Source organism: Helicoverpa zea, chromosome 6 (assembly GCF_022581195.2).
Source record: "Helicoverpa zea isolate HzStark_Cry1AcR chromosome 6, ilHelZeax1.1, whole genome shotgun sequence".
Lineage (NCBI taxonomy): Eukaryota > Metazoa > Arthropoda > Insecta > Lepidoptera > Noctuidae > Helicoverpa > Helicoverpa zea.
In genome coordinates, this window is record NC_061457.1 from 1,587,538 (window position 1) to 1,601,772 (window position 14,235).

General features: G+C 35.7%; 1 protein-coding gene across 4 annotated transcripts in view; it reads right to left on the reverse strand.

The window, feature by feature from the left end:
• Positions 1–14,235, reverse strand: part of LOC124631467 (ephexin-1) — a 97,092-nt gene that overhangs the window by 72,608 nt on the left and 10,249 nt on the right. For 3 of the 4 annotated variants that reach the window (XM_047165873.1, XM_047165871.1, XM_047165868.1), the window contains exon 1: positions 5,212–5,394. The exons of the other annotated variant lie outside the window; for it this stretch is intronic. The gene's annotated coding sequence lies outside the window, so the exon portion shown is untranslated. Of the gene's footprint in view, positions 1–5,211; positions 5,395–14,235 lie in introns of those variants that run through there. 4 annotated transcript variants of the gene reach the window in all.

The window sequence follows — 14,235 nt, forward strand, 5'->3', positions numbered from 1 at the left end:
TAAATTATTTGTTCCCATCTTTCAATTCAATTTCTAATACTTAACATTTCCCTCAAAAAATCCTGTAGCAAAGTTATTGGTTTTGCGTTTTTAATTATTGTTTTTTTTTTTTTTTGTTTTTTGCTCAGGCGTTATAAGCAGTGTGTTGAGTTTGTTCCACTGTCCTTTTTTATGTTTAACTAGTTTTAGAAGTGAAGACTTGTAATTGGCTGTCAGTTAGTCACACAATTACCTATTATATGTACTTAGCTGTAAGTCTTCCATGCTCATAAATAAATAAATAAAAATAAATAAAAAATTAAAAATTCATGGATCTACCTTGCATCATGTATTTCAATTTACGCCAAAGCCTCAGTCATCAATAGCATTACCTAAATAAAAGCTTTTGCTCGCTATGGTTAGGTACAAAATATTTTCCATATTGTTTGCAAAACCACAAAATAATAAAATAAATCTCATTAGTGCTTGAGTCATGCCATAAAACCGGAGTTGTAACTAAACTATATACAGAAAGTGTTCCTGATGCAACTTTCTAGGCAGGCTGTATATCAAACATTGTCTTTGCCACACCCGGGGGCGAAGACTTCACGATACAATATATTTCACGTACATAGTTTTGGAGGCAAAGCTTACAAAATATTTAGCAATGGCGGATCATTTGCAACTTTACGACAAGATATTACAACTAATTGGGTTTGGGTTTTACCTAGAACCTTATTAGAATTTCGTAAGGGCAGGGATTTATGTGCGCAAACATCTTCACTCGCTTAGGTTAGAGGAAATTATAAAGATATCTATAGATCTTATGTTCTACAGATTTAATGACACTGAAAGTGTTGAGCCCGCCATCAACAAATGAGCACACATACAGACTCCGGCCTTGGATTTAGTACCTATATGGAAATTAAACCCGGGACTCACGCTCAAAAGACGCGCTTTAACAACACCTTTCACATTCATATACGACACACAATTCTGAGTACCAAGATAGTAAACTGTTGCACATCCTTTGATCAAATATGGCCACGCTCCGTCGGCTATCCTGAACAAAATTCCGCATTCTATAGCAAGCAGGGCGATGCATCTTATTATGCAACATCAGTGGACGGCATAGCTTAGATGTGGAACGCAGGCAGCCGCTCGGAATGTCCAAGTTCATCCAACCTGCAGTTTCGCGAGCGTGACTGGAATGACGGAGCGAAAACCACATTCTTCATACTTTATACCTCAGTTTTACCAACAAACCATGTATGGGAATGCTAAGTTTTGCCGTATGGGGGAAATCGGATCAGCTTTTGTGGCAACTGCCAATGACTGCTGAAGAATGTTTACAAACTGTTACTATTCACTTGGATATAATAGAGTTTACTGTTTCTAATCTTTACAATGTTAGAAAGCATTATTGGAAAATAAACTTCATTCTTACAAAATACCTAGGTACTCTTTAGGATGTTGCCTTCGGTAAGCTTGAAATTGTTTTTACCTATCTCATTTGTATTGGTTGTGCACGTAAGTTTCTTCACTTGGCATATTTTTTCTAAAATTAGTCATCAAGGAAAACGTTTGGTTTGATCATATAATCATCATCCTCCAGATTTGCATAACGTTGTCGTTAATGTCTTTTGCATATGAGTTCTTAAACAATCACCAAACTATTTATTTAGTTTAATTGCCGTCTAACAACTTGTTCATAGTAGGTTACATTTTAGGGCTTTAAGTAACTAAACGCCTTGACATTTTAGATGCAACGAGTACGTATGGGTACTACAGCTAATAGTTAATAGTTAACAGTTAGTTTGGAGACGTAGTCGAAAGTTGCACGAAATATACAATTTATTTACATAGTTTCATCAAACATCTTTTTGTATCACTGTTTATTTCATTTGTTTGATTTTCATTCAAATATCAGCATCAATAAGAATTTGAGACTAAATTCACTTCAGACTTCAGACTGTACCGGCGATTTTGTAAGGCAGTGTCGAAATAAACTCAAAGCGCGATACAAATAAAGGACCATCATTTGTTCACCTTGAATTCAAAATATTTGACAACAAACAATATCAAGATTCGTTAAACAAAGTCCGTCAAGGTCTGCGGTAAACATGTTTAGCTGTCAGTGGAGAGGAAAGCCGATGCACGGAAAAGTAGGGGAAACTCTAAGGACAGAGCCTTCTGCAACATGCTTGAGGAATTTTAACGCAGCGCACTAGCTTATGCGAAAGCCGTACGACAAAAAATCGAAGAAGGTGTAGCTTCAAGTGTTTAGAGCCCACAAATCCTGGATGTATAAGCAAAGAAACAAATCGTGAGACCTCAATTTTGGGATAGCGACAGGAGGCCGATGATTTTGATGAAATAGTGAAGACAGCTAGAAGAACGAACTTAGTTTAACAGTTTAGTAGAACTGTGTGACATTAATAAAAGTATTCCCTCAGTCTTTATTGATACTTAATGTACCGTAGTTGAATGCGTGCGCGCAATAAAAACATGAGCGATTCGTGGAAATCCCTGCACTAAAGATAAGAGTGGTATTTGCGGGGCAATTTAAATAGCCGCTTTGTAGTGAAATTTGGTTATTAGCCATAATTTGGTAAGGTCCGTTAACATGATTCAAGGATTTAATACCCATAATAAAGCATCACCTACCTCAAAACAATAGGCTATGATAAATATTTGGAAGCCATGTGTCGAATTTGGACAATCAATCAATATTGGAAATAAAACTCTTTTCTTCTAACAGGTGACGTCTCACTCGCTAGATATGATAAATATTGCAGCAGTAGTGAAAGTATTTGCTGATTAACATGGGAAAGTATCCAAAAGTATTCTTAGTTCAGTAACTATTCAAAATAATAGCAAAAAAGATCCTAGAATGATTTATTGACGAATTCATCAATATACGAAAATGAGTACTTAACAACATTAGAAAAATTGAATGGGAAGAAAATTATAGGCAGAGGGATAAAATAAATAATGACATTTAAAAATGCGTATGAAGCCAAAAGAATAGAAAAACGGACTTGCAGAAGAAATAATATGCACATCTAAACAAATAATAGCATAAGTATGGGTTTCGTTTAGTATTTTCACTTCAGAAATGTCATTGTTTGTATTAGACTAGACTAGGCATGTTACATGGCACCTTTCTACTGCATGTCTTATGGCATGAGTTCGCGGAAAAACTATGTGACTCATTATTTAATTAAGTATTTACCAATTTGCGAGTAGGTTTCTAAAAAAAATTCTATCTTACTAATTAGAGGTTTAGCACATTTTCAAAGGAGACCATGGAATAAAACGAATCCGCAGAAAAAACGAAAGGAATGCAAGACAGTTTAGGCGGAGTACATACCTAAATATGGTTTAAACAATCATAACACTGAGTGTTAAAGTAAGGGCAGGCAAGTGATAGGAAGGCCCTGACTCGAGTCCTTCCTCACAACCAGGACCCCAGTGTACGAAAGTGGATGGATAATGATCATAGAAGTAGGAAACAACCAAATTTAAAATGGAAGGATCGTGATTGTGATTAGTTAATGAATTTAGATAACATAAAATAGTCATTAAAATTAGAAGGAGAGCTGTTTCAGCTTATGTCAATATATGTCTTTTGTAACCGAGACCAAATTGTTACGCTTTGGCAATGTTGTAGGTAACCAAGGCCAATTTACCACGTGGAAACCATACTTAATTTTTAATATCCAGTTATTACACGTGCCTGTTAACTGAATTGTAATCTTTAATCTTTGAAATGTTTTCCAGCGCATGAGAATAAATGGCATTTGAAAAATTTTATAGCTATTGTTATGACATTCAATACTTTATCGATAACAATTGTTTAATGTTGTGTACTTACACTTTCATAAGATTTTTTTAGTCCAAAAGATGGGATGAAGCGGACAAAATCACAACGAAGCACTGAGGTAGTGGCCCAATTTATAATTATTTGATAAGTACCTTAATTCACCACAGACATAAATAATACTCCGAATAAAAAAATATCAGCATTTAACCCTGCTAACCTTAAAATATATCTTAATTTAATGGTTATTTAAGTCTATTATGAAAGAGATAGTATAGGTGATAATGATAAATCAAAACCTGATATAAAGTCATTAGCATAGATAGAGCAGGCTTCGTCTGATTAGATAACGCGGAAAGGTGCATCTCTAGCTTCTATACAAATAAGAACTAGACAGTTAGAGTAGACAGGTACAGATAATAAAACCTTTTTTAAAGATAGATCCTAAATAAAATTTGGAACAGAGCAGGAAAAAGTATTTACCAAAGTTTAAGGAACTATAAATAAATAAAAGAGTAAAGTATTCATTATAGAATGTACCTACGCGAAAGTAGAGAGACTTAATAAACAAAATATATCCTTGCAGCATTTTGGTTTTACGGCGGCTAGCCACGAGGCTTATCAGCTGTAGTTTTCTTGTTACGGTTGTAAACTACAAGGACATCCAGAACGAAGGTTTTGCTTTAATCAGATGATTCGCGTGGTCATACACATGGCCACTTGCCAGATTAGAAGCGTGTTATAAATCAACTAAACGTTTAGTCTTTAGTGAGACTTGGAGTTGTGATAAGATTATTCTTGAATAAGTTCTTTATTGGGAGTGTTGCCCAAACACTCAAATTCACATGCATCAATAAAATCGGAAAGGTGTTAAGTCGGCCCTTTGCACCATCGCACCGTTAGTCTCGGGTCAACAGCTCATAAGTAGGTATATTGACAGAGACAAACAAGTGTTATGTCTACTTTCACGCGAACAAAATTAAAATATCGACACAATGTTTGTACGTACATGTTTATTTCGGCCACAAAACTTGTAGGCCACATGGACCCACTTTACAGAATAGCCTTATAACCGTTGCTAACGAGACTCTGTTCGAATTCTAATTTGCAGTGTAACCGTGATAAGAATTGCACTTTCCTACCATAGCATAGAAATGTCATGTCGTGCTAATAATCTAGTATTCAGAATAGTTTACGGTTTCACGCAATGACTCACAGTTTGTACGCTATAGGTCTGAAAACCGACACCTGAACAAACAAACTGTAGCGACGAAGTTAGAAAACCTACGTTCCATATGTTGCCAAATAAAATACTAAAACATGTTCACTATAAATATTTCTGAGCACATTTAAATATTCTCCAAAAAAATTAACGGTCCTGTCTGACATCATTAGTAAATAGAACTTACCGCGCGAAGCAATAACATAGATCCTTCACAAAGTTTGCACAAAACTGTTTACAAACAGTATCTATCCCTCTATCGCATAAATAAAGAGTAGATAATAACACAAGCACAGAACCAGGATCACACTTCACTATATCGAATGAGATATTTTGAATATCCAACGTCAACGTAGGAGTATGTCGCGCTTGTGCGCGGGCGCACCGTCTCCGTCGGACTGGCCGACAGGCTTTAATCGAAGGCTGTAGCTCTAGAGATGAGGACGCGAGACGTTTTGCGTAACCGATGCCGATTGGCTCCGAGCGATCGCTTTAATTTGTGACTCGATAAATTCGTATAATAGATTCGTTAATGGACAGCGAACGTCTGTTGTTCCGGACATATTTCTAATCATTATTGGAATCATAAACTAGTTTCTGCAATTATTCTACATTATACAACTTTATTATAACTGTTTTATGCAGGCTCTAAAACTATTCTTTTGGCCTAACAGTTTTCATGAATAATTTAGCTAGCTACTTATGAAGAATTAAATTGCTGCAGAAATTAACATAGAAGCGCTTCATGATATCCACTATAGAATCTCTAACATGTTTTAAGGTTTCATTCTATTGAATGTACAGCGGGGTCACGCAGTTATTCAACCTGATTCGAATTTGCTGACATTTCGATTAAAATTTCATGCTAGGTCTACATTTTCTTAATAACCATCCACAAAAAGTGTGGATATAATTTAGGTGATGAAACGGCAATTTGAAAATGCAGAATGTACGGGAGATTGCCGCTTCAATTTTTTTACTACAAAGCCTGACAATTTTCAGCGTTACTTTCGAAAGTTTAAAGGTCCGCATAATCGATTTATTCTTCAGTCTATTCGTGTATAAAGAGCGACCCTCTAGGTAGGTAAGTGCAACTACAAATAGCGGCTTACGTTATCACGGCATCCTCGCACATCTGCAACACCTGCACACGAATATTATCAGCACACATTGTATGCAAACACTCATGCACTACTGAACTAAATACCAAGCGAGGACCAAGGAGATCTTATTGCTATACTGCATCCAAACTCTATACTCGACCAAATTTTTTCGGGTTTACTCAAATGTATTGCAAAATCGTTTCGTATTCATTCGTCATACAATAAAGAATATAACTAAGCAATTGTTAACAATAAAAATTCAATTGAGCTCATCTCATTGTTTAAAATGACATGTGATTTAATAAAGTTATAACAAGTTGGCTACCTACCTACCTACCTAGTGGAAATCCTTCAAGATTATACTGACCGCATCTTGTAACTACATAAGAATGTTAATGATATATTTGAATACTAAAAGAATTTTAATGACCGCTTATACTTTGGCACATGTCTAATAAATAACCTTGTATAATAGTTATTTTAAGTTAGCTTCACAATATGTAGTAGCGATATAGACGTGTGAAGTTTTTCAACTGAAAATATTTTTCAAGATATTCCAGTGATAACGATCCTGAAAGATTCGTTTTAATTTTGTTTGGTTAACGAGACGTAAATAAGTAGATGAAGAAAGCTGAAAAAAGTGTCTCCACATATTAGAGCTCTAAATCGGCATGCAGTACCATTCAAATAAGAGCGTCCACAAATCCAACTTACGGGTGTCACAACGCGTTCCAAATAAATTATCACCTACTGCAACACGACATGACACAATGTTTACATTGTAAAACAATAATTTAGCGAGAAACCACACTGGCACAGTCAAGTAGTGTAATCTAAAGAATTAAAGTCACGTCTGTCATAATGGCGACGTAGAAAGTCTCGCAACAACTGATAGCTAACAGACGTAATGACAAACAATCACTACTATTAGAGGGCGTGAACAAATACAATAAATACAACGCTGATGGTGATTCCCGTGATAATATAAATACGTCTATTTATTTGTCTCATTTGTTTTCTAATGTGATAGGACCTTAGGATTGGGAATTGGATAAATGGAAAAACAGAGATATTCTCATTAAACTTAACTACTTCTGGAATTCCTCAAAACAGTAAAATATTTGTTCAATCATATTGTATGATGTTTATTCAATCTCATTGAGCGGATCATAAACTTTGAAACAATCCAACTATCAATAGAAAAAATGAAAACAATTGAGATCTAAAGATAAACATGAGTGTTCTATAACCATGTTTCATGCCTGTGTCACGGCTGACGTAGATACTGCAGCGCTAACGAAAGTTAGAGGTCAACAACATTTGGGTAATTGTGTTAGATAGGTACGATTTTGTGAATGAGTCGAATTGGAACGAGCTGGCGTAGGTGTTGATCTTGGAACTAATATGCTTCTAACAAATTGTGGACACGCCATGGTAGTCAATTGTGTTGGTGGTGTAAATTCACTATAGCTTAGAGACAACATTGTAGTGACTTATTGGGCTGCATGTTAATTTGTCGAAGATAAAACCTGTTAAACAGTGAATACATTCATAAAATATCTTTTACAAGCGGATGCATAATGAAATGTTCCGTCGATAGCTAATTCCACAAAATCTCGCTTACAACGAACAAACAAAATGGTCAATACCGAAGCCATAAAACCGGACGTTACATACTTTGTTAATAATGGCGTGGAAAGTGCCAAATAAAAGTTCCCAGAGATGCTAGAATTAAATGTTATCTCATTTCAGATAATATAGCCAAAACAATGAACATACGACACTTATGCAATACACTCGTAACATCTGAGAACTGAGGACAAAGGTCTACACCGACGGATTAACTACTTATAGAGTAATAGTAATGTAGTAAAAATTGCTCACTCATGTTATTTTCTCACAAATATCCGTTTCGAAGACAGCTGATGATACGTACGACTCTTGTACTTTCTAATTAAATAAATGATTTAGAAATAAAAGATAATTTTAGAAATTGAGATATGATTCCATCACTCGTAGTGTCCCACGCTCGATGTCAAGATTGTCGAGTGTCGAGATTCTGTTACTGACATTTGAAGACAACTAACCGAAAATCGAAAAATAAGTGTTCTCTCTACAGCAAGAGTATTAATTATCTCGAGCCTTAATACCATTAAATATTTCGTAATCATAATAATACACTATCGTCCAACGATACCGCTAGCGATTGGTGGAATGTAAGATATAACTTTTACTATGCCAAAAGATGAGTGAAAAAAAAACATTAGACTCTACTAAAACTTTGACCCTACTTACACAACACAACGAGATCAAGTGGCAAGCCAAATACGGAAAGACATTAATCTTTATAGTTGTTACAAAAAAGGTTGTAATCCCATCAATATATGATGGATTGGTATTGAGTGAGACACAGCAAGAAATGGCAAATGATAATAGAACAACAATCAGGTGTATTGGAAAGCGAAGCTAACTTGCACTGAAAGTGGTTTGTGATTGAGGAGTTTAGATAAAGTTATCGCCAATGTGAGTGTTGAGCTAAAGACCTCTGTGTCTGAGGAGAGGTCCTAAGAGGAGAGTAAAGTAAAACATGTTGATAAAACTGTGATAGACAGGGGACGAGATATTCTAAACTTGGTAGTGCATTTTTATTACAAAATGTTGAGAATTTCGGACGATGCAGTTATGAAAGTAAGTCAGATAGCGTTGCATTATGTCTATCAGTATTGGTATTTCTACGCAATTTACATATATGAGCAATCAATAATCAGATATATAGGAAGCACCACATTACACGATATTTTCAATACCAAATGAAAGTAAAACGAAAACTGTAAGGCAAGCCTTCTACAGCATTTACAACAAATAAGTTCTTATCAATCAATGTTGTGAAAGCAATAATATCGGATTCCATCGACTTAATAAAAAGTGAAACAATTGCGTCACAATTGGTTCCTCGTGCTTGGGAACCAGAGCTCCTGTCACTCATCTGTTATCTGATGTACGATCTTGAGGTTAACTTATGTTCGTTGCTAAAACAAACACGAGATAATCCTCTGCGGAATTTGGATCCTGAGAATAAATTGCACAGCTTATATAGGAAGCTACTATTAGTGAGGGTTCTAAGATTTCAGATAAGCAATAATTCGGTTCAGATAAAGACTTGACATAAAAAGCCCATGATGTTAAAATGTGATAAGGCATGTTAAGGATAATTTAAGCTGTTACTGAGATGTAAAGAATTTTGTGATCATTGCTAATCGAGGAAATATTTGTCCATACATATGCAAAAACCAAAACAGACTCAAAGATTCTGTGAATAACAAAAATACGATACGTTAAAGCCTTAATTAAAGGTGGTTACCCAACAATGCGGTGTGACCAGTTTCCTTAAAATGTCATCGGTCCGCGCTGGACCTGTTCGTCATACGCCAAACTGCATACAACTGACTGACTAGAGGATGTAAATGTAAAAGAAGGAACTTCAGTATTTTTATTTATTGACAAGCCAGGTTCCAGAGTTCAAATGTAAATCGTTTAATAAGCATCATTTCAATTAACAATCTTACTGGTTGAGAATAAGATTTAGTTTATCATGCCCAAGGAGTTAGGTGCAGAAAATATGCTCTACCACATTTTTGCCTACAAATCTATTTTTTCTACCAATCCGCAGATCGGGTTTGTAACAAATGCTAAGTTTTTATGATTCATTCGGTAACGGGAACGCTGTAACCGCGGTGGCCGAGTTCCTTTATTTTGTCTTGCAGCTTGGCACCAGTTGGCACGGTATCTACGTCATTGCACACATACATACACAGAGACTGTTGTTATTAAAAGACAGTCTTTCTTTTATTACTGTGTCGATCATTCCGGAGACATGGGATGGTTTGGTACTTGGTATCTTTTATTTTTTAATGTAGGTTCCTACTTAGTTAAGCTAATCCTGAGTATAGTACAGTCATGTTGAATCTAGAGTTACCGGGCAATTACTCTTCAGTCAAGTGCTCCGAACGCTTCAGGGTAGTCAGTTCTCAATATCAAAAATCTGATTCTAAGGAACTTCCAGTAAAAGACAAAAATAACTTTTTCGAATGCTAAAAGATAACACATTAGCGAAGGATAAGATATCCACTATAAACAAGAACTCGATCGTTCCCTCGTTAGGGCACATACGGTGTATCGTAATGTATTCTGTCGTTTACTTGGTGATTACTTGTAATAAATCAAATGTCCTGACACATACTCATACAAATCCACAAGCGTGTAATTACAGTTTCAATATTGTCTTCGACTGTACGGTCGCTCATTATTGGATGAAACCGGCAAATACATCAAGAAGACGTGCGTGAGATGTCCTTGAAAACAGACTTTATCGAGCCAAAATCGCAGTTGAGCTAATAGGTTTACAGAAAACACGCCACTTCGGATTAGTTCGTGACTTCATTGTGGACAAACGAACGCTGAATACCGATAAGAAACACAGATAACGGGTTTTCCAAAACTAAGAGCGCGAATTGCACTCAAACAACTGGTATTTTACAGGTTTAAGGAGCAAACAATTGTTATGCAAGCACTTTCACTAACCACCCTTGTGCAAACCTCTCTACGACTTTTACTCGTCAAGAGCTCGAAAAAAAATTGAAAGTACTCGTTTGATAGCAATGCTAAAAAGGTGATAATTAATATTACTAATTCATACTAAGTTAGATCACGTACGCACACGTCATTCGTTGTTCGTGCGACGAGCGACGAATCACAATCAATCGTTTGAAATAAGAATGTCCTTGCGCAGGAGTCGAAAGCTAATGTTTGAGTGTATTTTGCAAAACAATGATCGTAACACACGACAACGATGTCCTGAGCATACCTTATTTGTAGTTTGATGTGTTTAGTATTACTGAGCCAAGTGTTACGTGATAACTGTCTTCTTGCCACTTAAATGCGTTTTGTGTGTCGAGTTACATTTTGTATGGCGGCACTGTTGTACGTGACTCGCGGTAATAGTTATTATATTAATAAACGTTGATATCTTTTTGCGAACTTTGCACCCGATATGCCATGGCCGTACTCGTAAATACCTCGACATATGGTCATTGAACCCGGAAAAATGTAAATGGAAACAAGTAATGTTTAATGACAGCTATTGGAAAACGTTCGCCATCGCTTTTGTAGTAGTCAAGCTTCCCTGAAAGCCTTCAGTCCTTTAAATGAAGTCTTGCTAAGTACTTTGCAAATACGCAGTTCTATGTGAACCTTGCATGTATCTGTGCCTAAGGACAGCCGAGACATGCCACTGTCGTGAGTAGGTCCTGCAGACATTCACCTACTTACGCATACAGCGTCCAGAATATCCAAATGAATACTGTTCTTTTGGAATGTACTTATATTTCAATATTTAAATGTTTTTTTTTTTTTTTTGGAAAATTATGATGTAAAGCTGTAGCTTCATTTCATGGCTTGTCCTATTTTTATTCGCAAAGGGCTTCTTACAAGAATGATTTGTTATTGTATTTAATTTTGACATACCTACCGTTATAAATCCTGGAAAGAACTGTTTATAACATTACAGCATTTAATGACTCTCTAATTTGTTATCCAATCAACTAAAACATGAAACCAAATAAGATCCGCAGGTACAGTTAGCAATTTTACGGCAAATTTTACTGTAGCCAATGATGGTAGCTGTAGAAAATCGATTACCGTGAAAATCAGACTAGAGATCAAGCCAGTTAGAAGCCACAAGATGTTTTTATCGCTTGAATCTAGTCTAAGTCCGATCACATTTTATGCGAGACATTCGAAAATCACTGCAATCATCCTGAGCAATGACAAACTATGCAGGCTAAAGTTATTGACTTTTTAGACAGATTTTTTTTACATTAGGATGGAGCTGTTTACATTTTGTTGGGAAGGGAAGCTACTCTGTGAATGTGAATAATTTCTCCAAACAATGATCGATACCACACTGCTCGCTGTTTCTGCGTAATTGGTCAATTAAAATCGAAAGGTATACTTTCTTTTTGCGATTTTAATTATAAAAGGACTCTTTGTACTGCAAACGAAATAGTCTAACGTTTTAAAAACTTTTTATGTAATCGTGCGCTGAAATTTGTTACTTTCTATAGTTTACGCAACAATATTTGGAGGTTCTATAAAATTGATCATGTGTTTGGTTAGATAAAGGCATCTACATAAATCATATTACTCCTCCTTCCAAACAGTTGGTTGGTCTTTACTTTATCTTTTGACAGCTGTCATATTTGCAAATAAAAGTTGTAGAGAAATTGCGATCCGCGCTCATACATTATCAGTTTTGACATCTTCATTTATATGCGCGAATGCAATGCTGTTTACAAATGTGGATGCAGTAATTAATAAATTACAATATAACATCGATATTTCTGTTAGCATTCGAAATGTGACAATAATTTGGAAATTATAAAGATCTGGCATTTAGTATGCAAAACTTAGTATTTGCTAAATAACTTAATTAATTTTTAAATTACTGAATACATTATACGTTGCTATTAACATAGAATCGAGGCTGTGAAGCAGAAGTCCCGTTAAGCTGCGCATTCACGAACTTTTATGTAAAACGTCAAATTTTTGAAAAAAAAAAATCCTTTAGGTGCTTTGAAGAAGTTTCATCGTCGGTCATATAGAAAAGTCAAGTTATCTGGTTTTTATTTTAGTTTCCTTCAATTATTATATCCTAGGAGCGTCTTGTTATGGTGCGACTAAGTTCTAAGTTTACATAGTAGTGCAGTACTGGTCGCATATACCAAACACATGTCAGGAGAGTCAACAGTCGGGTGTTTAACCTTATAATGTTTTTCGCGAGCACGTCGCCACAAACATGTTTGTGGACGGGCCCCTCTGTTCTCAAGTTTCCAGCATATCTATTGGTATAAACAAGAAACACATCTTTAGATATTTTTTGGGAATTGCAATTAAATTGCGAATTTATTTTGAGCTTTGCCTAGCTCGCTTTACATCCCAAACGATTTTTTGGAAGGATTTGAAAGACCGTTTCATTTAATCGTTCTTCATGGTGTAAATAAGTTCAGTTTTACTACAAACACAAAACTCAATATTCGATTTTGAGCTACAAAAGAGATCAAGGTTAAGATTATTAAATTAGTAGCAAAATCACAAATATTTCGCCTTGTCATCAATGTCACAGATTGTGAAACAATCAACAGATTGTTTAGATTAACACATACCTACCTATGAGAAATAATTTCGCAAAATACTTATTTAATAAGAGATTGACATAAATAGAGAAAGTGGGAAGATCCGACCAAATGCAAGAAAGATAAAGCTATTAAGTGAATGAAGGCATGAGGTAACCACTTCAGCAACCAAATTGGTTCGCTATCAGCTCATTACATTGATCAATAGAAACTGAACTTAGACTCATTCCTGCTACCAGAATGCATCTAAACAATTGATGAAATAATTGAGGCTTACCAAGATTCTGCACAGAATGTTGCTCTCTATTGCCAAAAGCATAAAGCAACTTTTGGCGTGCGAATTTTGCTCATTGTAGTAGCATTGCGCACAGGCACCCGCAATGGTATAACGTGGTCATTAACCCGGGGTACTGGCCGTAAATACACAATGCTAATTCAGCAAATTAGGAAGACTCGCCGAAGAAAAAGGAAAAAGCACATTGTCTTTTATTGACAAAAGTAGATGTACATATGTAACGTACCCAAGCGTGAAGATACTCATTTCTAAGCACAGAAAAAAATGCACAGACGATTCTAGACTTGCAAAAGTAGTCATAAGTGGGCCAGAAGTAGACTCTTAAATCTGTCGGTGCAACATTGATGCAATTCGTAAAACCTGCACGTTATTCCGTATAATTATTATATTATTTTGTAATATTTTCTTTGCAAGTGTTTAAGTCACTATCAAGTTTAACACTGATTTTGTAGAATAAAATACATGTTTAATAGAAGCATTTGTTGCATTATTCATTGCGAATGCTTTATTTTGTTGTCTGCACAAGCTCAGTGCGTTTTATTGTGGTGCGTCTGCGCAGACATCCGGCGAGGCAATTTGATGCTCGATTGCGCTGATCACTTTGCTGATAGATTGGTCCTTTG